The sequence below is a fragment of the Stegostoma tigrinum genome, chromosome 33, assembly GCF_030684315.1.
Source record: "Stegostoma tigrinum isolate sSteTig4 chromosome 33, sSteTig4.hap1, whole genome shotgun sequence".
Lineage (NCBI taxonomy): Eukaryota > Metazoa > Chordata > Chondrichthyes > Orectolobiformes > Stegostomatidae > Stegostoma > Stegostoma tigrinum.
Genome location: NC_081386.1, coordinates 8862055 through 8886859, shown reverse-complemented (window position 1 = coordinate 8886859; position 24805 = coordinate 8862055). Strand labels below are relative to the sequence as shown.

At 42.1% G+C, this 24805-nt stretch overlaps 1 protein-coding gene across 14 annotated transcripts in view; it reads right to left on the bottom strand.

Annotated features, from left to right (window-relative positions):
• sema4ba (sema domain, immunoglobulin domain (Ig), transmembrane domain (TM) and short cytoplasmic domain, (semaphorin) 4Ba) overlaps positions 1-24805 on the bottom strand; it is a 386815-nt gene that overhangs the window by 156558 nt on the left and 205452 nt on the right. For 10 of the 14 annotated variants that reach the window (XM_048562773.2, XM_048562774.2, XM_048562775.2 and 7 more), the window contains one exon: positions 12696-12804. The gene's annotated coding sequence lies outside the window, so the exon portion shown is untranslated. Of the gene's footprint in view, positions 1-12695; positions 12805-24041; positions 24162-24805 lie in introns of all 14 variants that reach the window. The other 4 variants (XM_059639201.1, XM_059639202.1, XM_059639205.1 and 1 more) reach the window with 1 other exon arrangement.

Below are 24805 nucleotides of genomic sequence, written 5' to 3'. Positions count from 1 at the left end.
GTGTTCATTGCCATTCATCAATATTGTCCAATGATTCATAAATCATAGAATCCTGCCGTGTAGAAGGAGCTGTTCAGCTTGTGTTTGTTCCTTGAAGATGCTATCCAATTAGTTCCAGGCCTCTTTCCTCCCTTGTTGCCTTGCATATTTTCCTTTCACAGTGAACAAGTGTTCTCTATAAGGGGAAGGTTCTCACTGGACTCTGGTTTGATTTCCTTCTTTGAGAAAATTAGGATTTTGTGTACATTGGGATTTTGCAAGCCAGATTTTGCAATGAATAGATGATTAACATATCAAGATACAAGTCAAAAATAAGGTGTGAATGTCCCCATTGCCAAGGTTATGTTTTTCTTGCTATAAATGGGAGACAGAAAAGGTGAGAGAAAATGCATTTAAAATAAAGAACATGGCTTGTTATTGTTATTTGTCACAGTATGCTGAAATAACCATGAGCGACGGAAGTGACTGATTTCATTTCTCAATGAAGGTACAAGCACTGTACATATCTTAGAATACTTCCACTGTTAAATCCAGGAGCCTTGTAGGAAGAGTGAGACAGGCTGAGGTTATGAAATCTGTCTGTCAATGCAGTCATTAACGTTCCCTGGCACCATGAAGAAAACAATGTTTCGTAACTTGGCATTTGTATCTATAACAAGGATTGCTTCATAAACCACGTCCGTGCTGGGAAGTCGCACTGTGGCAGCTCCAAGGGCCATCAAAAACAAAAATCTGCTTTGACTCTGGTCGAGGTAAATCCATATCAGCAAAACTGGAGTTGAAGTGGTTCATGATAATAAATAATCTATATCAAAGGGGCAAGCAGTGCTCGTGGGAGCTTCACAACTCATTCATCACAGGACATCAATCAGAGTGCTCATCTTGTAGCATTCTCACCTGCAAGTAAGGGGTTATGGACTAGCTTCACCTGAGTTAATAGCCAAGGTGAAAGATGTGTGAATGTTCACTGCCAGACAGAAAAAAGAATTGAAAAGCACAGAACAAGGCCATTTAGCCCAACAAGCCCACATTGGTTTGTTCAAAGATCCATCTAGCGGGCTCCTTTCTACAATATCATGCCTGCAATGTCCTTCTCTTTCAAGAATTTATCCAAATTTCTTTTGAAAATTAATATTGAATTGATGTCCACTATTTTATCAGGCAGTACATTCAAATCCTCACCACCTGTACAGAGAAGACTATTATCGAGGGGAGACAATGGCCCAATGGTATTATTGCTAGACTGTTAATCCAGAGACCCAGATATCATTCTGGGGACCCGGGTTCAAATTTGAATTCAATTCTGGAATTAAGAATCTAATGATGACCATGAACCCACTGTTGATTGTTGGAAAAACCCACCTAGTTCACTTATGTCCTTTAGGGAAGCAAACTGCCATCCTCACCTGGTCTGCCTACAAATGACTCCAGCCTGTGGTTGACTCTAACGTGCCCTCTGGGCAATTAGGAATGGGTAATAAGTGCTGCCCAGCCAGCAATGCTCTCATCCCATTAATGAATAAAGAATGTCACCTCTGGCTCTTTTGCCGATCAGTCGAAATATGCAGTCATGGGCACTTCAGCGACTGGAATTAGTCTGCCTTCATTTACTTGACCTCACCCTCATGCTCCTGCTCCCACGAATGCTCAAAATTTCATGGTCTCTCTCATATTTAAATTATCCATTGCAAAGCTCCCATCACCAATCCTCACCAGCCCTTGGAATCAAGGGTTACGGGGATAAGGCAGGAACAGGATACTGATTGTGGATGATCAGCCATGATCATAATGAATGGTGGTGCTGGCTCAAAGGGCCAAATGGCCTACTCCAGGACCTATTGTCTATTGTCTATTGTCACTCCATTCATGTGGCTCAGAGTAACTGCCTGGTGATGACTACAGATTGTCCAGGTTATTAGACATTAGGCAGTGCTCCACTGCTTTAAGTGAAAGACTGGCTACCTTTTCTGAGCTCCAAATCAATTGTCATGGATTTGTTTTCTCTGCCGTTTGACTGGAGTGGCTACAGAGTACGGCAGCAGAATGGATGTCTGAACAAAGCTAGTTAGGACACTTCGGTGGATACATATTGTTCCATCAATAACTTTGGCCAAATTGCTAAAACTAAGTAGACATGAGAAGAGACAAGACCTTCAGAAATGAAAATGACTTATAAATGTGCCACAGAATGTCTATATCTTAACCCTACAAAGAGCAGCTGGGACCCAGGTTAAAGAATGTGGTTCACACCAAATTAACGGACCCATCTTCAACAAAACAAGCCTTCTTGCCCAGAATTAGATATATCTCAGATTTTAACTTTCAATTTTCACAGGTTTTGCAAAGGTACCCTCCAGCACTTTAAGCACCCTCTCCCTTCACAGCGTTGTTGCAGTGTATATGATCAACAGAATGGACCACAGTAACTTGGTGAGGCATCTTCTGTGGCCACAGCACCGAGGCTAAATCTGTGTCCTTACCATGCGCGGAGACCAGTGCAGTTAGTGCACACAAGTATTCAGATACCTTGACACAGCAAACTCAGAGGGGACAGGATGGTGTAGTGATAATGTCTCTGGATTAGTACTCCAAAGGGCAGGCCAGTGCTCCATGCATGTGGGTTTGAATCCCATCACAGCAGTTGGTGGAATTAGAATTCAATAATTAAATCTGGAATCAAACTCATTCTTTTTAATGTGAGCCTTGAAAACCAATCTGGTTCACTAATAAGTTTGAGGCAAGGAAATCTGTTGTCCTCACTCAGTCTGGAGTACATGCAACATGAATGAATCGTAACTGCCCTTTGCAATATCCTAGCAAGGCATTCAGTTCAAGGGCTATTAGTGATGGTTGACAAATACTGACTTTGTCATTGATACCCACAATCTGTGAGTGTTAAAAAAAGCTCTGCTTTCTTTCTAGTTATGGGAGCCTTTCAATAGTGATTACAGATGATGGCAAGAGACAATGTTTGTGGAAACCCTACAGTGTGGAAGCAGGCCATTTGGCCCATTCAGTCCACACTGACCCTGCAAAGAGCATTCCACCCAGACCCACCCGCTATCCTATCTCTGCATTTTGCACCCTAGATACTAAGGTAATTTAGCATGGCCAAACCATCCAACCTGCACATCTTTGGGCTGTGGGAGAAACCCATGCTGACACAGGGAAAAAGTGCAAACTCCACACAGACAGTTGCCCGAGGGTGGAATCAAACCTGGGTCCCTAGTGCTGTCAGGCAGCAGTGTTAGCCACTGAGCCACTGGAAGCTAAAGATGTTGCTATGATAACACACTTCATGCTACATAACTGACATAGTGTATAAGATGGGCTGAAGGGCTAAAAGTTAATGATAATATTCGACAGCTGCATGAGAAGATAAATTGTATAAAATGGACTGAATGGCCAAAAGTGTTGATGATACTCAACAAGCTGCATGACCTTGGATGAGTCTTGTTAACACTGGGCTAAAGGCATCTCCTACAACTTGTTTTTCTGTAGCTGTGTTTTGTTGTCTGTATCTGTCTTCTTTGTGCTGCCTGTTCATTGTAAGAGAGAGACCGTTTTGTTCCAAGTCTAGGGACTTTGCCTTGGATCAGAATGGTGAGCGGTGCCAGGAACAAACCTAATCTTCCAGCCAGCCATTGGTCGAGGGGTCCCCACCAAGCAGAAGAACATGGGACTAGTTGCTTTCTCTTCTCTCTTTGCTTTTCCATTTATTCTTACCACTACACTCATTTATGATTGCCATTATAATCATTATTCTTACTTAATGAACACTCATAGTTAAACATCTTGCTGTGTTTGAGCCTTCTCTTAACTAACTAATTTACCCGAATCTGAAACGAACTACTTGGAAAGATGTTGTGATCCAAAACAAATGGATTCTATGTTGACGAGAAAAGACAAAGGCAACAAAAGCAGACACCACCAGTCACGCCCCATCATAACATTTTGAAAAGAAATTTCCATTTGAGGTGAGGTGACAATGTGGAAAAGTTGAATTATCTATCATGACCTGTTTTGGGTTGCTTTGCATGCTAAAAATGCTCAAACATTGCAGGGCAACAATTCAGAAAACAAAATGTTCCAATGTGGTGCTGAACCCAAGTTCTGCCTTTCTGAGCTCATGAGAACTTGCAACAGAGCAGGAATAACATATGAAGCTGGAAACACCTCACATAAGCACGTACATAATCTCAGGTTTGCAATACCATCAGATCTTACAGCTTCACTTCTGGATTTATCCACTGACGGGGCAATAATTATTCAAAACCCTCTAGGCCTGTGAAATGCAAATAGAACCACAGATAATTAGCTTTCGAGTTTCAAGACTCTCTACTACTGCAGTGGTGTGTACCTTAACACACAACTGTTTCTGTGAAGCACTGCTAATGGTATGTTATTAGAATAAATAATGATCTGAACAATTTATTACAATGGAACTCTTGCGGCAAACAGGAATATCAGCTAATTGTTGTCTAATTAATCATCCAATGACCCTCTGGTCACATCTAAGTTAACTCTAGCCAGACACTAATTATTTATTGTTTCAGAGATAGTGGGAACTGCAGATGCTGGAGAATCTGAGATAACAAGGTGTAGAGCTGGATGTACACAGCAGGCCAAGCAGCATCAGAGGAGCAGGAAGGCTGACGTCTCGGGCCTAGCCCAAAACGTCACGTCAGCCTTTCTGCTCCTCTGATGCTGCTTGGCCTGCTGTGTTCATCCAGCTCTACACTAATTATTTATTATTTAATTAATTCATTTAAATTGGAAACTCTGACAAAATCTGTAAATAAACATAGAAAACAACAAGATCCTGATCCCAGCATTTAGTTGCTGAAGTGAAGACACAGCTAAGAGATTTTCTAATCGATCTGTTCAGGGATGTTATGACACACCTCTGGAGTAAGTGGAGCCTTGAACATGTGACTTCCGGCTAAGAGGTTGGGACTCTACCACAAAAGCCCAAAGGTGCGATGACATCTGTCTGCAGAATCTTAAGATCATAACAATACTAAAACAAAAGCTTCTTTGGAAACATCATGTTGATCTCCCCCCACATCAAGCTACAAAGGCAATAGCAAGATTCCACAGAGGATGACTGTGGATGGCCCAAGTGTCTTCAATTTATTTTGTGGTTAATGTTATATTTTTCCACTTAAATCATTTTGACTACCAGCTATGAGAATTCATCCATCTACTCTTCCTGGACAAATTATAAGTCAAAGTACCTTGCAGAAAACATGTTCTTATCACTGCCATTTTACCTGGATAAACATCACTTTTTGAGCAGCAGATCATGAAATCCTCAACATTACACAATATAATTTTCAGTCGGGTGTGTCTGCTGTTTGCTCTGATTATCAGCATAGCAGAGGAAAACAAGTTGGAACAAGTCAAAACATTCAAACAAAGTCAAAAACAACCTTTTATTACCCAAACCTTTGTAGCCTCAGCTCACATGTGAAAAAAAATCTGCAGAATTAAAGGGACTTCAGCATTCTCTGTTGATAACTTTCCCAGGAAGATCTGCAGCATAGGAACATGGCGCAAGGACTCTTAGAAATTTTTACAGGTGCATCCTATCTGGATGGCAACTGCTCTGTCCAAGACACAAGAAATTACAGAGTTGTGAACACAGCCTAGTCCATCATGCAAACTAGCCTTCCTTCCATTAACTCTGTCTACCCATCCCACTGCCTTGGCAAAGCAGCCAACATAATCACAGACCCCTCCCACCCCAGTCATACTCTCTTTCACCGGACAGAAGTTACGAAGTTTGAATACATGTAGAAACAGGTTCAAGACCAGCTCTGTTATCAGACTTATTAATGGACCTCTCATATATTACAGTTGATCTTTCTCCGCACCTTCTCTGTGCTGTAACACTATATTCTGCATTCTGTTCTGTTATCCTGATGTACTTATGTAAGGTATGATTTGTCTGGTTCGCAAGCAAACCAATATCTTTCATTGTATCTTGGTACATGTGACAATAATAAATCAAATCAAATCAAACATGCCATTTTCTACATCTCTGTAGTTTTGTGTCAAAGTTCTCAACAGGATGAACTTTACCTTTTCAGGTTCACCAGGGTGCCCGATCCAGAAAAAGAAAACATATCACAAGGAATTAGGGGAAGAAACATTGATGGTAGACGGTTCAAAGTTTCAAAGTTATGTGGATTCAAACATCAATCTCAAGCACAACCCTGTGCAAGGCTCAACAACGTCTTCTATTAGAATGGTACCTTTAACAAAGTTAAAAAGCCCCAAACGGCCGCTGACAAAAGGCTGAAAAATAGCAGTTTGCAAGAGGGCTAGAATTGGAGCAGTGCAGAGATCACGGTGTTGTAAAGCTGGAGGAGAAAACAGAAGTAGGCATGACATAATGGATGGATTTCAAAATCAAAATAAGAAGTTTAAAATCTGGGTGTAGATCAGTCTATGTGGTCAGGGGGAATAGTGATGGGTGAAGAAGACGTGACACAGAAAAATCTTTGGATAGACACATATTGACAGAGGGTGAAATGCAGGAGACTGCTTACAACACAGTCAAAGCTGGAACCAATCTCCACACATGCTCCAACACCACCATACTCAGCTCCTCAGAGGCTAACTGTTAACATCTGACTCGAAGTCTTATGAAGAACTTACACAAATATTGGTTTTATCGCTACAGAGACAAATGTTTCTCTCCATTAAGGGGAGAGAGGCTTAGGAGCATTTCATGGGTCACCATCAGCTCAACCTAATTATCACCACAAGAAACACTGGGCATTGATTCATAAGTAATTGATCACACCTCACGTCAGCTAGAGTCTCTTCAGGAGAAATTTTACTTTGTGAATCAAGTTCATAAAGTGCATGTTACAATTCCTATTGGATGCCTATTTAAATAAAGAGACAACTTATAGAATCTTACAGCATACAGAGAGGCCAATTGGCCCACAGCCACTCTGTTAACCTTCTGAAAGACCTGTCAAACTAGTCCAGTGATTCTTCTTCAGAACTGAATTAACTGAAAAGCGTTCAGTGCTGCACAAGGGTCACCAGACGCAAAACATTAACTCTGATTTCTCTCCACAGATACTGCAAGCTGTGCAGAGTTCTTCCAGCAATTTCTGTTTCTGATTTCCAGCATCTGCAGTTCTTGGATTTATTTTGTCAAATTTGTCCCAATGTCCCTTTCTTTCTTGGTATCTTCATAAACATTTGCTTTCCAAGTACATTTCCTTTTTGAAAGTTCCTGTTGTATCTGTTTCCATCATCCATTCATGCAATGCATTCCAGATCCAAAAGATAAAGTCACTACAGTCATGCCAGACCATTGGGCTGCTCTCTCATTACAGAGAGAGAGAGAGAGAGAGAGAGAGAGAGAGATAGGACTGATAGTGGTTTAATCTGAGGGTCATCACACCTCAGCAGAGGGGGGGAAATTGAAAAAGAAAGTTCTTCATATTTACCTCTGGGTTCTGCATCGAAAACCAGCTGTCCAGCCAACTGAGCTAACTGGCCTTCACTATTCCAGAGTATAACAACTCACAAAATAAAGCTGTCTCCTTCACTTCCTGATGGATCATATCTTAAGCCTATGTCAGTATTGTCAAAAATAGAAATTGCTGGAAAAGCTTAGCAGGTCCCAGAGCATCTGCAGAGAGAAATCAGAGTTAACATGTTTGTCAAGCCTCTTGTCAATAAAAATGTCTTCTCTTCATTTACTCTGCCAAACGGCTGCACTTTGTTTTTGCTTAAACTTCTCTGCTTCATGGAGAATAAACTCAGCTTCTTCAATCTCAGTACTCTTGTCCCTGTTCCTGGGTACGATCCTGATGAGTCTCCTCTGCAGCCTTTCTCCCAAGATTTAACATCCTCCCCAAGGAATGGTGCCCAGAATTGGATGCAAAAGCCCTGCTGAGTTTCAACCAGTTATTTATAAAGGTTTGGCAAATCTTCCTTGTTTTTTGTACTCCAGGCCATGAGGTTTAAAGACAAGGATAAACTAATGGTATCCATGGAAATAAGAAGTGGATTTATTTAAACACAGCCACAAAGTCCTGAGTGTGGTTCTAGAGAATGTTGATCGACTAGAAAGATTAATAACAATATCGAGTAACAAATATTGAGACAATGTTCATGGTGAGACAAATCAGTATACAACTTTGTTTCAGAGTCTTGATTCAGACTGCAAACTTAGAATTTGGGAATATTCCTGCAGAATTTGTTGCAAACCATCTCCTCTGAAAATGCCCTGTCAAGTCACACAGTTGCTTTTCCTACTTCCAACGTTTCTATGATTTATAAACAAAGGTTGTGTGTGTGTGTGTGTGTGTGTGTGTGTGTGTGTGTGTGTGTGTGTGTACACGTGTGCATGCACACGTGCTTTCGTTTGCGTGTGCCTATGTGTAAGTGTGTGTGCTAGCATGCATGTGTGTGTGCGCATGCATGCGTGTGCATGTGTGAGCATGTGTGCGCAACCAAAATGAAAAACAATAACACATACATTGTGGCTTATAAATTGACATTTGACATTTTGAAAAATTGGATTAACTTATATGCCAAGTATAGAACGTATTGGAGGTTGTCATTTTGAAATGTACAAAAGTTTCTGTTTGTCAGTCGCCACGTAAGGCCTTTGTGGGTCTGAATGTCTTGCACATTTTTTTGTCAACGTGACCCATTGCACCTCCTTGATCCCATGTTACAGCGTATGCCTCTAGTGCTGACCTGGAAGGCAAGTATAACTCTAAGCATATTTTTCTGAACTGAAAGGTTGAAGCAACCCCTCATGTTCGTACTTGTACTCATGAGCTAAAAAAAAAGTGATGTCAACTTACATGTCAAGAATAGGCCTAGAGCTGTATTTTGGTGCTGAAAACTGCAATGATCTTATACACCATTATTTGTTTACATTGGTCCAAATGTTGCTTCTTCGAGGCACCTCCTACAGCAATGTCATGATTGAACTTTAATTTCTGACGATACAGGGTCAAACACGGAGGGCTGTGTTTAGTAGCTGCTGCCAGCAGAGGCTCGGTTGCCAAACTTGTGCCTCTGAGATAACACAGTGTGGAGCTGGAGGAATGCAGCAGGTCAGGCAGCATCAGAGCAGCAGGAAAGCTGACATTTCAGGTCAGGACCCTTCTTCAGAAATGGGTGAGGGGGAATGGGATTCTAAACAAATAGAGAGAAGAGGGATGGAGCTGGGGAAGGTAGGTGGGATGGTGATAGGTGAGTGCAGGTAGGGAGTGATGGGGATAGGTCAGTGAGGTGGGAGGAGTGGATAGATGGGAGAGAAAACAGACAGGTCAAGGAGGTGGGGATGAGAGGGAGAGTTGGTCATGGAATGAGGCCGGGGGTGGGGGAGATTTTGAACCTAGTAAAGTCGACATTGTGGCCATTGGGTTGTAGGCTCCCAAGGTGGAATATGACGTGCTGCTCCTCCAGTTTCCGGTGGCATGAGCACCAGAAGTTCTTACTACTCCCAAGTGAGTTACTCGGCTGTATGCTCAAGACCCACTGCCGAGCCTGTGAGTAGCAGCTAAGGCTGACGCATCATAGGTGCTGCCTCTCGAATGAGAAGCTAAACTTCCGTGGAAGCTGAAGATCACTTGGAGCATTGTTTCAAAGAAGAGTTATTGCTGGTATCCAAGCCAATTGTTATCCCTCAATCTATGCAAAAGGTTATCTGGTCATTATCAGATTGGAGTTTTTAGATGTTGCTAAGTGGATTTCAGCTATCACGTTTCCTACATTGAAACCATTTCAGCACTTCAAAAATTTACTTCATTTGCTGTGAGCTGTTTTGGAATGTTGTGAGGTTGTGCACAGCGTGAATGCAGCTTCTTTTTCTACACAGACATGGTCAGAGTGTGGGGGGGAGGGTGATCGCATTTCGGGAAGGTCCTATTTTGTATGTTATAAAAGCAGAAACATTACCTGTGAAAGATTTTATATATATATATATATATATATATATATATATAAAATCATAACCATGTAAATGGGAACACAGTGCAATTGCTGACAATTAGCTGCCCTGTATTGCCATGCACTGCAAGATTTTGAGCCCTGGGAGACTTAACTTCCTGGGTGGCCAAGTCTATTCAATTGGTTTTATTTGACTATTGCTGAGGGGGACCAACCCAATCACTGGCTTTCTCAAGCAGTGATTGGCTTCCTGTATGACTGTGAATTGATGGGGAAAATCGAATGCTTTATTTGGACAATGAAAACGATTGGCTCTCGATACAGCATCCCGGAATTTTACCACGGTCCCTTACAGCACAAGTTTGTTTGCTGTTAAAAAAAAGTGCACAGTGCCACTGGGGAAAAGGTTACACGACTTCCCAGCTTGTGCCAATTTTGAGGCATTTTCTGCGTCATTAGCCTTTTCATTTTCACAAGGGAAAATGTCAACTTGTAGACAAAAATGGAATTGTCACGGCCCTCAGAAACAATAAAGTGTGGTTTGTGTGTGAAAAAATGTTTAAAAATGCTGATTTTGGGGGCAAGCGGTGACCAGCAATGATGAACTGGAAAGCATCCAAAACTGGAATTCATTCCCATGTCCTAGTGTCAGATCCAGTAGAAAGAATAAACTGTGTCTTCTAAAAAACAAAAATAAACAAACCAGTATCAATGCGTTCCATTGTTGACTAAAGGCAAAAATACAGATTGGAACTTGTTGCTTGTTAGAGTTTATTAACCAGGCTGTTTATGCTTGTATGAATCCAATCAGATAATGATAGGCTTAAGTTGGCTAAAAGTCTAGCACACAAATGAGGCTGAACTAAGTGCCTCCCGTGAAGAACACAAGTTTGATAGCCTCTGGCTGAGCTGTTCATTGTCATTTTCATTTTCGCGCACTTGAGATTTAAAAATGACAGGAGGAAGTGATCCTGATAGTCCATCAAGCCTGCCCCACTTTCTTGGTGACTCGACAACTTTTAGCTTCATTAACCCCTGGAAGGTTGAAAAGACCGAAGTTGGAAAGGGATAACAAATACTCTGGGGAATTCCTCGTGCCCCACCCTCAGCCCACAACCCCTAGCACCCACCCATCTGCAACCCCTTCCTGAAACAAGTCAAAAGCATTCTATCAGTCAAGCTGCTTTTTGAAATGATTCAGATGCACAGAGACTATAACACAAACTAAAGGCAAATCTCCAATAACTCCACCTGTCTTCTCCTCTATCCACCTTCGATCCACCTTCCCCTCTCTCCCTATTTATTTCAGAACTCTCTCCCCATCCCCCTCTCTGATGAAGGGTCTAGGCCCGAAACATCAGCTTTTGTGTTCCTAAGATGCTGCTTGGCCTACTGTGTTCATCCAGCCCCACACTTTGTTATCTCAGATTCTCCAACATCTGCAGTTCCCACTAACTCAAAGGCAAATCTCTCTTCATATTTCTTCCTTCCCTCTCGCTGCAAAGAGCTCATTGCAAAACACACCTTGATTTAGTGATTGACTAATTTTGTTCTTCGATCAGCCACCAGGTGGAAGTGAAGTGAGGGGGCCTGTAGTTCACCTTTTCATCCAGGGTTTGCGGCCTTTGACCACTCCCAAATGCCTTTGACCCAAGCAGTGTCTGTGAAATTGTTAACTTAGAGCAGAAAGAAATTGAACTCCTATCCCACAAATGGTGCCATGCTTTATTGTTCTATTCCAGTGCTTTGGCTGATAAATTGCTGCATTTCTTGTTTTAACTACTGTAATTTCACATAGAAATTATTACTAGTACCATCTGCACCTTCATTCTCATGTTAACCTACTCGCATTAATTGAGGTGCCCACCAAAATGACATATATGTGAAACTGCTAAGCCTCCTTTTGCTCAATAATAATAATTTCTAGGCTGTTGCTATTAATGGTGGTCTAGAGGAATTGGAGACCCATAGACACAGGTGTTCATAGTGTTTCACATCTCTTACTCAGTACGCTTTTAAGAGGCAGTAAGGGCTGTAAGGTGGCTCAGTGGTTGGCGCTGCTGTCGTCCAGTGCCAGGGACGTGAATTCAATTCCACCCTTGAGTGACTGTCTGTGTGCAGTTTGCACATTCTCCCTGTGTCTGTTTCCTCCCACAGTCCAAAGATGTGCAAATTAGATGGATTGGCCATGGAAAATTGCCTACCGTGTCCAGGTATGTGCATTAGGTGGATTAGCCATGGGAAATGCAGAGTTACAGGGATAGGATAGGGTTGGGGGTCTCGGTGGGAAGCTCTTGGAGGATTGGTGTGGACTCAATGGAACAATTGGCCTGCTTCTACAATGTGGGGATTCTATGGTACATGTTCATGGCATGCAGCAAAGCAGATGAAGTGAGGGTATGTATAAAGATCTCACATTCCATATTACCCCGGTATCACTTGAAGCGTGACACTCTATTGAAAGCAAGTTGCTCTGTTGTAACTTAAAAGCTTTGTTTTACCCCAGACACTTACGCGTCTGAAAAATATAACGCTTGTGCATAATAGCTAGTTATAATAAATTGGATTTTTCAACACCACACCCGGGTTCTGTTAGGGGATATAGTATAAGCTTTGCTGCATCAGATAAAACACCTTGTTCCAGGCAAACATACACCAACTAACACACAATTCCATTTACAACCATCAGTGAAACCATCAAAGCCAATAAGAAACAATACAATACAAGCGAGACTGGATGAATATTTCCCGTTACTAACCTTTCCTAGACAACTCTTTATTTTCTCCTATCTTGGATGACGTGGCTCTGAAGATTAACTCTGCAGATCCTCATGTTGTCGTACATTTACTTTTGCCACAGGAAAAGTTCTAGAAAAAATGAAAAATTTGCAATTTTTAGAACAATCAGTTGACAACATAGTTACAATTATTTTCTACTTTCCCCATGCAGTATGAGTGTTGATTATACATTGCCTTGTCTCTGTTGCCTCAGCAAAACATTCAAATTCCTTAAGCCAGCAGAAGCCAAGAGCTTGCCGTTTGAGTAAAAATTCAATCTTCAAAATTCAAAGATTTAATGAAACAATTTTTCCCAGTTGCTGCTGAATTGTTAAAGACCATAGCACCAAAAGATACTTCCAAGGTGTAACATTTCAGAATCCTCGCCCACGTGAGGGCCATATGTCAAATATCTTGTCTTAAAATGGTGGTGTATGAGGGATAACAAAACATTACTCTTCTAGACAAGAAACAGGACTGAATTTATCTGGTGCCAAACATGACACAAAGCTGACCACAGCCAATGAAGCACCTTTGAGGGATAATCACTGCCAAACATAGGAAACCAAGGCAGCCAGTTGATGCACAGCTCACCCACATAGACATCGATGAGGTACATGATCGGTTAGTGTGTTTAATGATGATGAAGATGAAGAGTAAGTATTGATCAGAAGATGGGGCAGATCCAGCATCCACTCCTATGCATGGTGCTGCGGGATCATCTGCATCCATCTCAAAGGGAAGCTGGGGCCTTGATTGGACAGCTCATTGAAACAATACCTCTGATTGGACAGCAATAAACTATCAACCTAGACAATTCTCTTGAGTGGGGCTTGAACCCGACTCGGAGATGGAAATGCTAGCTGTAAGCCAGTGCTGACGCCAATCGCAACAGCTAGCTCTGTACCAATGAAGTTATACGTTAGCGACAGAAAGAATTCTCTCAACAGACCAAACATATTTTGTTGCTGGAATCCATGTTGTAATGTTCTTTTGTGCACTGAGTCTTCAGCTGCACAGTAAAGGCATTGACTTTCCAAACATACTTTCACCTACAAGCGCTATGCATCTGGCAATATCAACATGCTTGGCTGGTAGGCAGGGACTTTCCCAAAAAACATCGAGATATTAAACGACAAAAACAACACTCACTGATATTTTCTTATTGTTGAATTACACCACATTTAAAATACAGGAAGAGGCCATTCAGCTTGACTAGTCCGTACCGTACTTACACAGCACACAGGTCTCCTCTTGACTTATTTCTAATCTTATCTCTAACCCAAGTAGCATATGCTTCTTTTCCTTTCTCCCTCACGTATTTGTTTAGCTTCTTCTTAAAGGTATCAATGTCATTTGCCTCATGTCTCCTTGTGGTACTGTACAGTTACAGGTGCCACCCTTTGGGTAAGATATAAATGTTCTATAGAGTGAATGCAAAAAAGGATTTGCATGAATGGTTCCAGGGATAAGATTCTCCACTTATGAGAAAGGACTGGAGAAGATGGGACTCTTTTCCTTGCAGAGAAGGCAAGAAGGAGATCTGACAGAAATTTTCAAAATTCATAAGGGGTCTGGATTGAATAGGTACCGAGAAGCTGTTACCATTCATAAAAGGAACAAGAACAAGTGACCACAGATTTAAAGTTTTTTGCAAACATAGCAAATGTGATATGAGAAAATATTTTTTCACACAGCAAACAGTAAGGGTTTGGAATGCAGTGCCTGGAAGTGTGGTGGAGGAAGGTTCAATTGAGGCATTCTAAAGGGCTTCGGATGGTTATTTAAACATAAACAATGTTACAGGGTTATGGGAAAAAGGCAGGAGAAAAATTCAAGAAAGCCAGTGCAGATGCAGTGAATGGGATCTTTCTGCATGGTAACAATTCTATGATTCTAACCACCTTCTGGGTAATTTTTCCACCCAATTTCCTCATTGAATTTAATTTGATTTAGATTTTCTACTACACATTGACTCATTACATCATTTTCAGACATCTACCAGGTCACCCCTCAACGTTCTCTTTTCTTGAAAGAATACCTGAAGCTTCAGTATCCTTTCCTAATAATTATAATCATTTAGAATATGCATTCATTTGAAAAGCCTCATGGGTACATCTTTTGCTTTTGACATTGGTTTACACTTGAACTCTGACTGTCCAAGTATTTGAAGATAAACATTTTTAATTCTGCAGTTTTCTCATGCCTCCTTATTTCCTGGGGGCTTGCGGGCAATCCTGGAGAGTTGGCAACACTAAGAACAAACAGTCCCTTTCTTCGCAAATTGTTGCAAATCTGCAGCGAAGTGTGATATCTTGGGGGTATCTGAAGGTGTCCTGAATTTATGTGTCATAAATGACCAATGATATGCAACAGCAAACCAGGTAATTTGCTATCATCTGATTCTCACATCAGTGACATTTCATAGACTTTTTTTTTCACAAAACAGAAGAAACATGAGCCTAAAAGCCTGGTCACAGTGCAGGCAAAACTGTACTATGAATGAACTTCCCCTGGTACAGTTTCCGTACACTGCTGCAATTCCAAGTCCATCCTGTGCTGCACTTATAGCAGGATCTATCCCAGCTCATTTCCAAGGAGACAGAGATAATTTTCTATTTGTTTGATGGGATTTAAGTAATTAAAATTTTAACTCATCTACTGAAGGATCTGCAGATAACACTTTCCACATTATTACGATGTTCCTGATTCAGTTTCATCCCAATGCTCTGCTGCAACTTGTGTTCGTTCTTCTCTTTCCCTTTAAACTTAAAAAAAAACTTCTCTCCTACAGGCTGTATCCCCACACTTTGGCCTAGGACTAATAGTAACTTAATTTAAGACAATTTAATCAAAATCATTTTCTCAGGAAAGTTGCTGATCACGTTACAGTATTGAAAAACCTGGCAGTACTTTGGGGCTTCATACACATTTACCTCTTGAATGACTCCCCAAGAGATTCACTGAATTTGGAAAGTCCTTTCCCCAAGCCGTCTGGGAAGTTTCCTATGAACTCTGGGTAACTTCCTCTCATTTTGAATCATGGCATTGTATTTTTTTTCCTCAAATGCCAAGTGCCAACTCCAAGCACACAGACAAACCCACACGTCCAACCCAGAACGCCATGAACTCAAATCTATGCCAAATGACATTGAAATTCATATCTCAGTTTCATCACAACACTGAACTATATTTCAATAACTTCTTTGAACAACAACAAGAAGAAAATATGGATCTTCAAGCAGGAACTGGAACTTTCAGTCTCTCTTTTCACTGCCTATTTCTCTAATCATCTTGGAAAACAACACCCAGTGAAGAAGCCAATTAATGTAACAATCATTTACCAAGAACACAGAGACGTCTATGGAATTTTCAAATACTGAGGATACCATTCAATAAGCCATGAATTACGGGAAGCAATAGTGTCATGGATAATGTCAATTGTCTAATGATGCAGCGATCCTCTGGGGACATGAGTTCAAATCCAGTCCTGACAGCTGGTTAATTTGAACTCAATTAGAGTCATAGAAATGTACAGCACAGAAACAGCTCCTTCAGTCTGACTTGTCCATCCCAACCAGATATCATAAATTTATCTAGTCCCACTTCCCAGCATTTTTACCAATATTCCTTTAAACCTTTCCTATTCATATACCAATTTAGATGCTTTTTCTCAACAAAACATATAACCCAAAAAAAAACTCTACTCACTATTGTAGATTTACAAATTAAAAACGTAAGATTCCCTGCTGTGGGGTCCCCATATAGGTTTCTCCAATGCCCACATACTTGAAACGAAACTGCAGAGGCAGGCAGCTGTGCAGGTTCACTGCCCATGTGGTCCCTGCTTTGTCTTTCTTCCTCCTTTTTAAAAGTGCCATTGTTTTGATCTTTTTTTTCCATTAGTTCCAAAAACAATCAACAGCTTATAACGCAATAATTACTACTCCTGGAATTTGAGGACTTCGGCTCCAACAGTGAAAATACCTCACAAAAGGAGCAGCTCTTACAGCCTCAATTTTTTCCAGTCTTCCATCTCGGATTATTAGGCTGTATTTTAAAAATTTCAGAGTTAATTTCTACCCCAATGGCAACTATGTAAGCATTGTCAATGGTTGTAAAAACCAATCTGGTTTGCTAATTCCCTTTAGGGAATGAAATCTGTCATCCTTAGCTAGTTTTGTTTACAGACCCACAGCAACGTAGTTAACTCTTAACTGCCCTCTGAAATGGCCTTGGTAAGCCATTGAGATCAAGGGGCAGTTAGAGATGGGCAACAAATGTTGGCCCAGCTAGAAACACCCACATTCCATGAGTGAGTAAAAAAGAAACTGTGGCGTCAATACTGCAAAACCATTATTCTCCTGTCTCTACTAGACACTCTACCTTTTAAACTTGTTACCTCTGATGCTGTGTGTTTTTGACTATCATTTTTTAACTTGGGATTAATAAGTAATAAAATTCCTCTTTCCCTCACTCAAGAATACTCATTAACTGGCTCCTTCATTTCCTTTTTTATTTATAGAATGATACTGTTTCCTGAAAGAAAATAAAAACATTTGTTGAGATCAGCCAAGGAGGGTATAGAAACAGGGAACCAAATTCTGCCATTTCAGCGAACTGAAACAATATACATACAGCTGCAATTCTGAGCTGGAATTGGGTAAAGCAAATTTGCAGATAAATGCCATAATCATTCTCTCGACTATGTGTGAAGGAAACCAAAGTAATCCAGTTGCACAGAAACAGATCCTTCAATCCAATCAGTCCATGCTGACCGTGTTCCCAAACCAAACAAGTCCCACCTACCTGTGCTTGGCCCACATCCCTCCAAACCTTTCAGAAATAGTAGGAACTGCAGATGTTGGAGAATCTGAGGTAACAAGGTGTAGAGCTGGATGAACACAGCAGGCCAAGCAGCATCAGAGGAGCAGGAAGGTTGATGTTTCGGGCCTACACCCTTCTTCAGAAATGGGGAAGGGGAAGGGAGTTCTGAAATAAATAGGGAGAGATGGGGAGGCGGGGAGAAGATGGTGGAGAGGAGATAGACCTGTCAAAGAGGCGGGGATGGAGCCAGTAAAGGTGATTATAGGTGGGGACATAGGGAGGAGGTAGGTCAGTCCAGGAAGGACGGGCAGGTCAAGGGGGTGGGATGAGGTTAGTAGATGGTAGATGGGGTGCGGCTAGAGGTGGGAGAAGGGGATAGGTGGGAGGCAGGGATGAGCTGGGCTGGTTTTGGGATGCGGTAGGCGGAGGGGAGATTTTGTAGCTTGTGAAGTTGAGGCGGGAGAAGGAGATAGGTAGGAGGAAGGACAGGTTAGGGAGGTGGGGACAAGCCAAGTTGGTTTTGGGATGCGGTAGGAAGAGGGGGGGATTTTGCAGCTTGTACAGTCCACATTGATATCATTGGGCTGCAGGGTTCCCAAGCGGAATATGAGTTGTTGTTCCTGCAACCTTTGGGTAGCATCATTGTGGCACTGCACGAGGCCCAGGGTGGAAAACCCAATTCCTTCACCTTCGCCGCATCTGCTCCCAGGATGAGGCATTCCACTCCTGTACATCTCAGATGTCTTCGTTTTTCAAGGACTGCAACTTCCCCCACCTCAGTGGTCAAGAACGCCCTCGGCTGTGTCTCCCGCATTTCCCACAACTCATCCCACACATCCGCCCGTGCAATAACAACCAGAATTCCTCTCGTCCTCACGTACCATCCCACCAACCTCTGGATCCAACGCATCATCCTCCAACATTTCCGCCATCTGCAATCCATCCGCACCACCAAAGATACATTTTCTTCCACACCCTTATCTGCTTCCAGAGGGACCACTCTCTCTGTGACTCCCTTGTCCGCTCCACACTCCCCTCCAGCCCCACCACACCCGGCACTTATGCCTGCAACCGGAGGAAGTGCTACACGTGCCCCCACACCACCCCTCTCATCCCCAGCCCAGGCCCCAAGAAGACTTTCCACATCAAGCAGATGTTCACCTGCACATCCGCTAATGTGCTACACTGCATGCGCTGTTCCCATTGTGGCCTCCTCTACATCGGGGAAACCAAGCAGAGACTTGCGGACCGCTGTGCAGAACACCTACGCTCGGTTCGCAATAAACAACTGCACCTCCCAGTCGCGAACCGCTTCAACTCCCCCTCTCATTCCATAGACGGCATGTCCATCCTGGGCCTCCTGCAGTGCCACAACGATGCTACCCAAAGGTTGTAGGAACAGCAACTCTTATTCCGCATGGGAACCCTGCAGCCCAGCAGTATCACTGTGGACTTCACAAGCTTCAAAATCTCCCCTCCCCCCTACCACATCCCAAAGCCAGCCCAGCTTGTCCCCACCTCCCCAGCCTGTCCTTCCTCCCACCTCATCTCCTCCCCACTAACCTCATCACACCCCCTTGACCTGTCCGTTCTCCCTGGACTGATCTATCTCCTCCCTACCTCCCCACCTACACTCAACTTTACTGGCTCCATCCCCGCCTCTTTGACTGAACTATCTCCTCTCCAACTATCGTCTCTTTTACCCATCTTCTATCCACCTCCCCCTCTCTCCCTATTTATTTCAGAATCCTCTTCCCCTCCCCCATTTCTGAAGAAGGGTCTAGGCCCAAAACATCAGCTTTCCTGCTCCTATGATGCTGCTTGGCCTGCTGTGTTCATCCAGCTCTACACACTGTTAGCCCTCCAAACCTTTACTATTCATGAATTAATACGGGCTCCTTGAGGCCCCTTCCACACAAGGTCAGTTTTAAAAAAAATCTCTACTTCTTTGCATTTTTTTTGCATTACAATAGTTTCAAAATAAAAGCCTTGTGATTCTGAAATGTAAAAACTAATAGAATTATGAAATAAAGCCTGGAACTCAGGAGTAGCTACAATATGCATGCTCCTTTCAGCCCAATAATTGTTTTTTTTCAATGGTCTCTCTTGCAATTTGCTTTCAAACAAACTCTTCCTCAAACTTTCAGTGGGTACATTGATTACCATTGGGGTAACACTAAGATAAATATCATTGGGTGACTACTGTCCTACAGTGGCTCCCAGTCCAGTAACACCTGTACTTTACAAAGGCTCAACACAAGTGGGAGGAACAATGGTACAGGCCTTGGGTGGTGTTGTAGAACCGAGGGACCTAGGGGTGCAGGTACATAATTCTTTAAACGTTGCATCGCATATCGACAGGGTGGTTAACAAGGCACTTCATTGAGTATAGGAGATGGGACGTAATGTTGAGGTTGTACAAGACATTGATGAGGCCTCTTCTGGAGTACTGTGTCCAGTTGTGGTCACAAGGATATTATCTGGCTGGAGAGGGTTCAGAGGAGATTTACCAGGATGTTGCCAGGTGCGGAAGGTTTGAGTTATAAAGAAAGGCTGGATAGGCTGGGACTTTTTTCATAGAAATAATGTGGGGTATAGATAGAGTTAGCGGTGGCTGTTGTTTCCCTAGGACAGGGGCACATTTTTAAGGTGAGTGGAGAAAACCCAACAGGGGAAAATTATTTTACATAGGTGTGGAATGAACTTCCTCAGGAGCTGGTGGATGTGGGTACAATCACAACACTTAAAAGACATTTTTTTCTGATGACGGGTTGAGGCCCGAAACGTCAGCGTCTGTGCTCCTGAGATGCTGCTTGGCCTGCTGTGTTCATCCAGCTTCACACTTTGTTACCTTAGACAAGTACATGGATAGGAAAGGTTTGGAGGGATATTGGCAAAGAGCTGGCATCTGGGACTAGTCTAGTTTGGGATTATGTTCAGCACAGACTGGTTGGACTGAAGGGTCTGTCTTTGTGCTGTATGACTTTATGAGTCGATAACATCATCACATTTTCCATTTGGGGAGCCTGCAGCCTTCAGTTCTCAATATCAAGTTCAATAATTTTAGACCCTGAACATCATCCTTTATATCCTTCACCCATCCCCTCACCCTGTCATCATGTGAGCTGCTTTCAGCGCAGCCTATTCATTTTCACTTACTTATGGTCTCCATTAGTAATTTTTCTTTCTCCTTGGCATTCTATCTTCCACCCCTTTATCCCCCTAACTATCATTCTCTCTCTCTGGGTTCCATCTCTGCCTATTTGCTCACTCCTTCCCCTCCCCCACCCACTGACTTCAGAATATATACCACCTTTTCCCAGCTACAATCAGTTCTGGGCTTGAAACATTAACTCTGCTTTCTTTCCACAGATGCTGCTAGATGTGCTAAGTATGTCCAGCAATTTTTGATATTGCTTCAGATTTCCAGCATCTGCAGTTCTTTGTTTATTACATCTTTTAAAATGTTCATCTTTATTTTGAAATCCTTCCACGACCTGCCCTTACCTCTCCTCAACTCTGTTGTTTCCTCCAGGTCTACAATGTTCTGAGATCTGTGTGCTCCACCAATTCTGGCCTCTCGCTACTCCCTGCTTATAATGCTTCACCAGTGTTGCAGCCCAAGGCTATGAAATTGCTTCCTCAAACTCACTGCTTCTTTCTACTCTTTCAGATGCTTCTTAAACTTAGTTTACTGAGCATAACATTTGCTTGTACAGCTCAGGGTCAATTTGATAACATTACTGTGAAGCGCACTGTGGTGTTTCACTATGTTAAAAGCTTAAATACAAATCACTCTTGCATTTAATAGGAGGGAAATAATAGGGGCACTTCCTTAAATTCAAGGCTGCTCAGACTGGAGAGATTCCATTAGGCAGAACAGGATATTTTACCATTGGCATTGCCTGGCCAATCAAGGTTGCCTGTTGATAAAGTGGACAGAGATTCTTTGTACCTTTTCTTTGGTATGCATCTCAATCAGTAAGACAGCCCTACGCAAACAGCAAAGAAGTATTTTGTGATGTCCTGGTTAATAGTTATCCCTTGGGTAACACCTATAAATTGAATATTCTGGCCATAATCAGGCTGCTGTTTGTGGGAGCTTGGGGTGTGAAAATTTGTTACAGTCTTTGTAGCTTCACAACAGAGACAACTCGCTTTGAAAAAAGCACCTGATTGGTTGTAAAGTGGTTTAGGATGGCCTGAGGTTGTGCAAGGTGTCATATAAATGCAAGTCCTCCTTCTCACACTGCAATGGTGGCCTACAGCAAGGCTATACTGGAGTACTAAGGTTAAATTTTTGTCGCAACTTCTTCCTAAAAAAAACTACCATCGCCAGTGGCCATCAGACAGGAGGCTAGGTACAGACGGAATACAGGTAGTTCAACATTTCCCTACTGCTTTAGACTGTGGCATTCACTTCAGTAACATCTCCTTTAAGATTTTAGTCATCCCAATCCTTTTAAAGTTCACATAAAGTACTTTCCCACATGCACCACTGCAAACATCCAATGCAAAATGATTCTTGGATAACTTTGAAAAATTACATGGAAACAGCAGAATAGGCATTTGCCATTGAGTGGACTCAGCACCTGTTTAAAACCATTCAGTGTGAAGAGAACTCAAATTGATAAATCCTGCCTGAAAGTTACACACAAACCTTGGTGAAACTTGCTTTTTCTCAAATTGATTTGTTATAGTTTCGACAAAGCACATCACCAACACTATGGTTCTCATTTTTCTCTAGTGCACTAATATTAGCACAGACGTAAATTGATGTAAAATACTCTCATTTTCTTCTAACTTGTTATTCCGGTTATCCATGCTGCCTCGTCCCCACTGCCTTGCTGTCTTACAGATGATATGGTGACAGCCAGGGTTTCAACTGGATACTTGAACAGCACCATTTGGACACCTTGATAATGAATGGGAATGTCTTCTTCAATGTCCATGTGTTTCCAAAACAGTTGGGTTTTACCACCCTTCTGAAATCCTGATGTTTCTTTCATTCCGGTCTCTTATCTGTCCTCCACATCCTTTGTGATAACCATTATCAGCAGTGCGTTCCACTGCCTCACCAAAAACTTTAGCACTCCCTCGCATCCTGGAAGTTTCCATTAACCAGGAACTGAACTAGACCAGTTATATAAATACTGTGGCTACAAGAGCAAGACAGAGGCGAGGAATTCTGCAGTGAGTCACTCACTTTTATTCTCCCCAAAGCCTGTCCACCATCTACAAGGCACAAGTCAGGACTGCGATGGGATACTCTCCACTTGCCTGGGTGAGTGCAGCCCCAACAACACTCAAAGCGTTAGTCACTATCTGGACAAACGGTCCACTTGATTAGCACCACATCCACAAACATCCACTCCATCTGTCACTGATGCTCAGGAGCAACAGTGTGAACTATCTACAAGATGCAATGCCCAAATTCATCAAAGATCCTTAGACAGCACCTTCTAATTGTGCAACTATTTCCATGTAGAAAGTCAAGTGCAGCAGATACATGATAACACCATCACCTGTAAGTTACTCTCCAAGCCAATCACCATCCTGACTTGGAATATGCCATTGTTCCTTCGCTGTCACTGGGTCAAAACCTTGGAATTCCCTTCCTAAGGCATTGTGGGTCTAACAACTGCACAATGGACTGTCGGAGTGCAAGAAGTCAACTCATTAATGCCTTCACAAGGGCAACTAGGGACTGGCAATAAGAAAATACAGGACAGCCAGCAATGCCTATGCCCTACGAATGAATTTAAAATAAACAAGATCCATGCATGCGATTACAGAGCATTAATTTGTTCATTAAAAAATCAATATTACTATTACAGTTTTGTCAATATTTGTGCTTTTGCATGACTGTCCAGAATTTTCCATTCCTTTATAACTAAGTGTTAATGACAGAAATCTGACTAATTCCAATTTAACTCTTGATAATGCAAGTTCACTCTTTTGAAGTGGCTGTTTACTGAAGCAATGAATACCAGCAGCTGCAGAACTCATAATTGTTGGCCTGGGGCTAGTCAACCATGCCCTCTGAATAGGCTGACGGGACTCTGCCTGAACTCACAGGCACAGGGTCTGGAATTCAGCTCTTTCAGCAAAAGTCAACAGCCACAGAGCTCGACAGGAAACTGCTAAGAGGGTACAAACTCTTCCTTTCCTCTCACCCTTTGAACTCTGGGAAATGTATCAACTAATAATAATAAAGTGAAAAGTCAACAGTCAGGAGGGCGAGAAGGAAAATTTGTTTTTACATTCAACACATTAATCTGATCTAGAATGCCTGAAAGGGTGGTGGAAGCAAATTCAATATTTTTTTGTTACAATCCTCATGGGAAAATCATGAGCCAAAGTAACCAAATTTACCAAATGTTCCAAATTAAGAAATTCTCAATAACATCTGACTTCAAGCAACAAATCAGAATGAACACAAATTATACATGTACTAACAGGCAATTTTTTAAAATTCAATTGTGGGATGTGGGCATTACCGGCTACATTTGTTGCTGATCCCTGAGGAGATGGTGGTGAGCTGCCATCTTGAACCACTGCAGTCCATTTGTAGAAGGTAGACCCATAATGCCATTTTGCTTTCAATTCCACAAATGATACTTCAAGTTAGAAACAAAAAGATTAATTTCACTTAAATAGTCAGTATAACAAGAACATGTCTTACACAACTACAAGATCACAACTTGCGCACTAATAGCATGATGTGTAGGTTAAAGTTCTCTTACTCAGCCTCTGGTTCCGAGGATTGCATACTTTTCCACTTAACTGATACACCTTGAGTCCCATTCACCAGGATTCATATTTAATTCAACATCTTCAGAGATGGCATTTGACTGAAAGTGATATTCCTACATAACCTCTGTTATTAGGTTCACAATAGTCTTGAAGGCACATATTCCCCAGGGATTCCTGTATCTGACTTCTTTAATAAACACTATAGAATGATCTGTTCAGATCTCACAAAACCTAAGCAGCAACAGTAAAATCATCCAATTTCTAACTCTTACTCTATCCGTGACTTTGGCTTTTTCTCCTGTTTAATTATTTCATACACATAAAGATCTTTGTAAACAAGCCTTCCTTACTCTCCCCTCAGCTGCAGCTCTCATTCATGTTTGGGCCGCACAGTTTTTGTGTTTAATGGCCTTTCTGTCTAGGTAAAAGGTTGCAAGACCACTTCTTAATTCACTCATGGGACATGGGTGTCACTGGCTATACAGCATTTACTTCCCGTCCTTAGTTT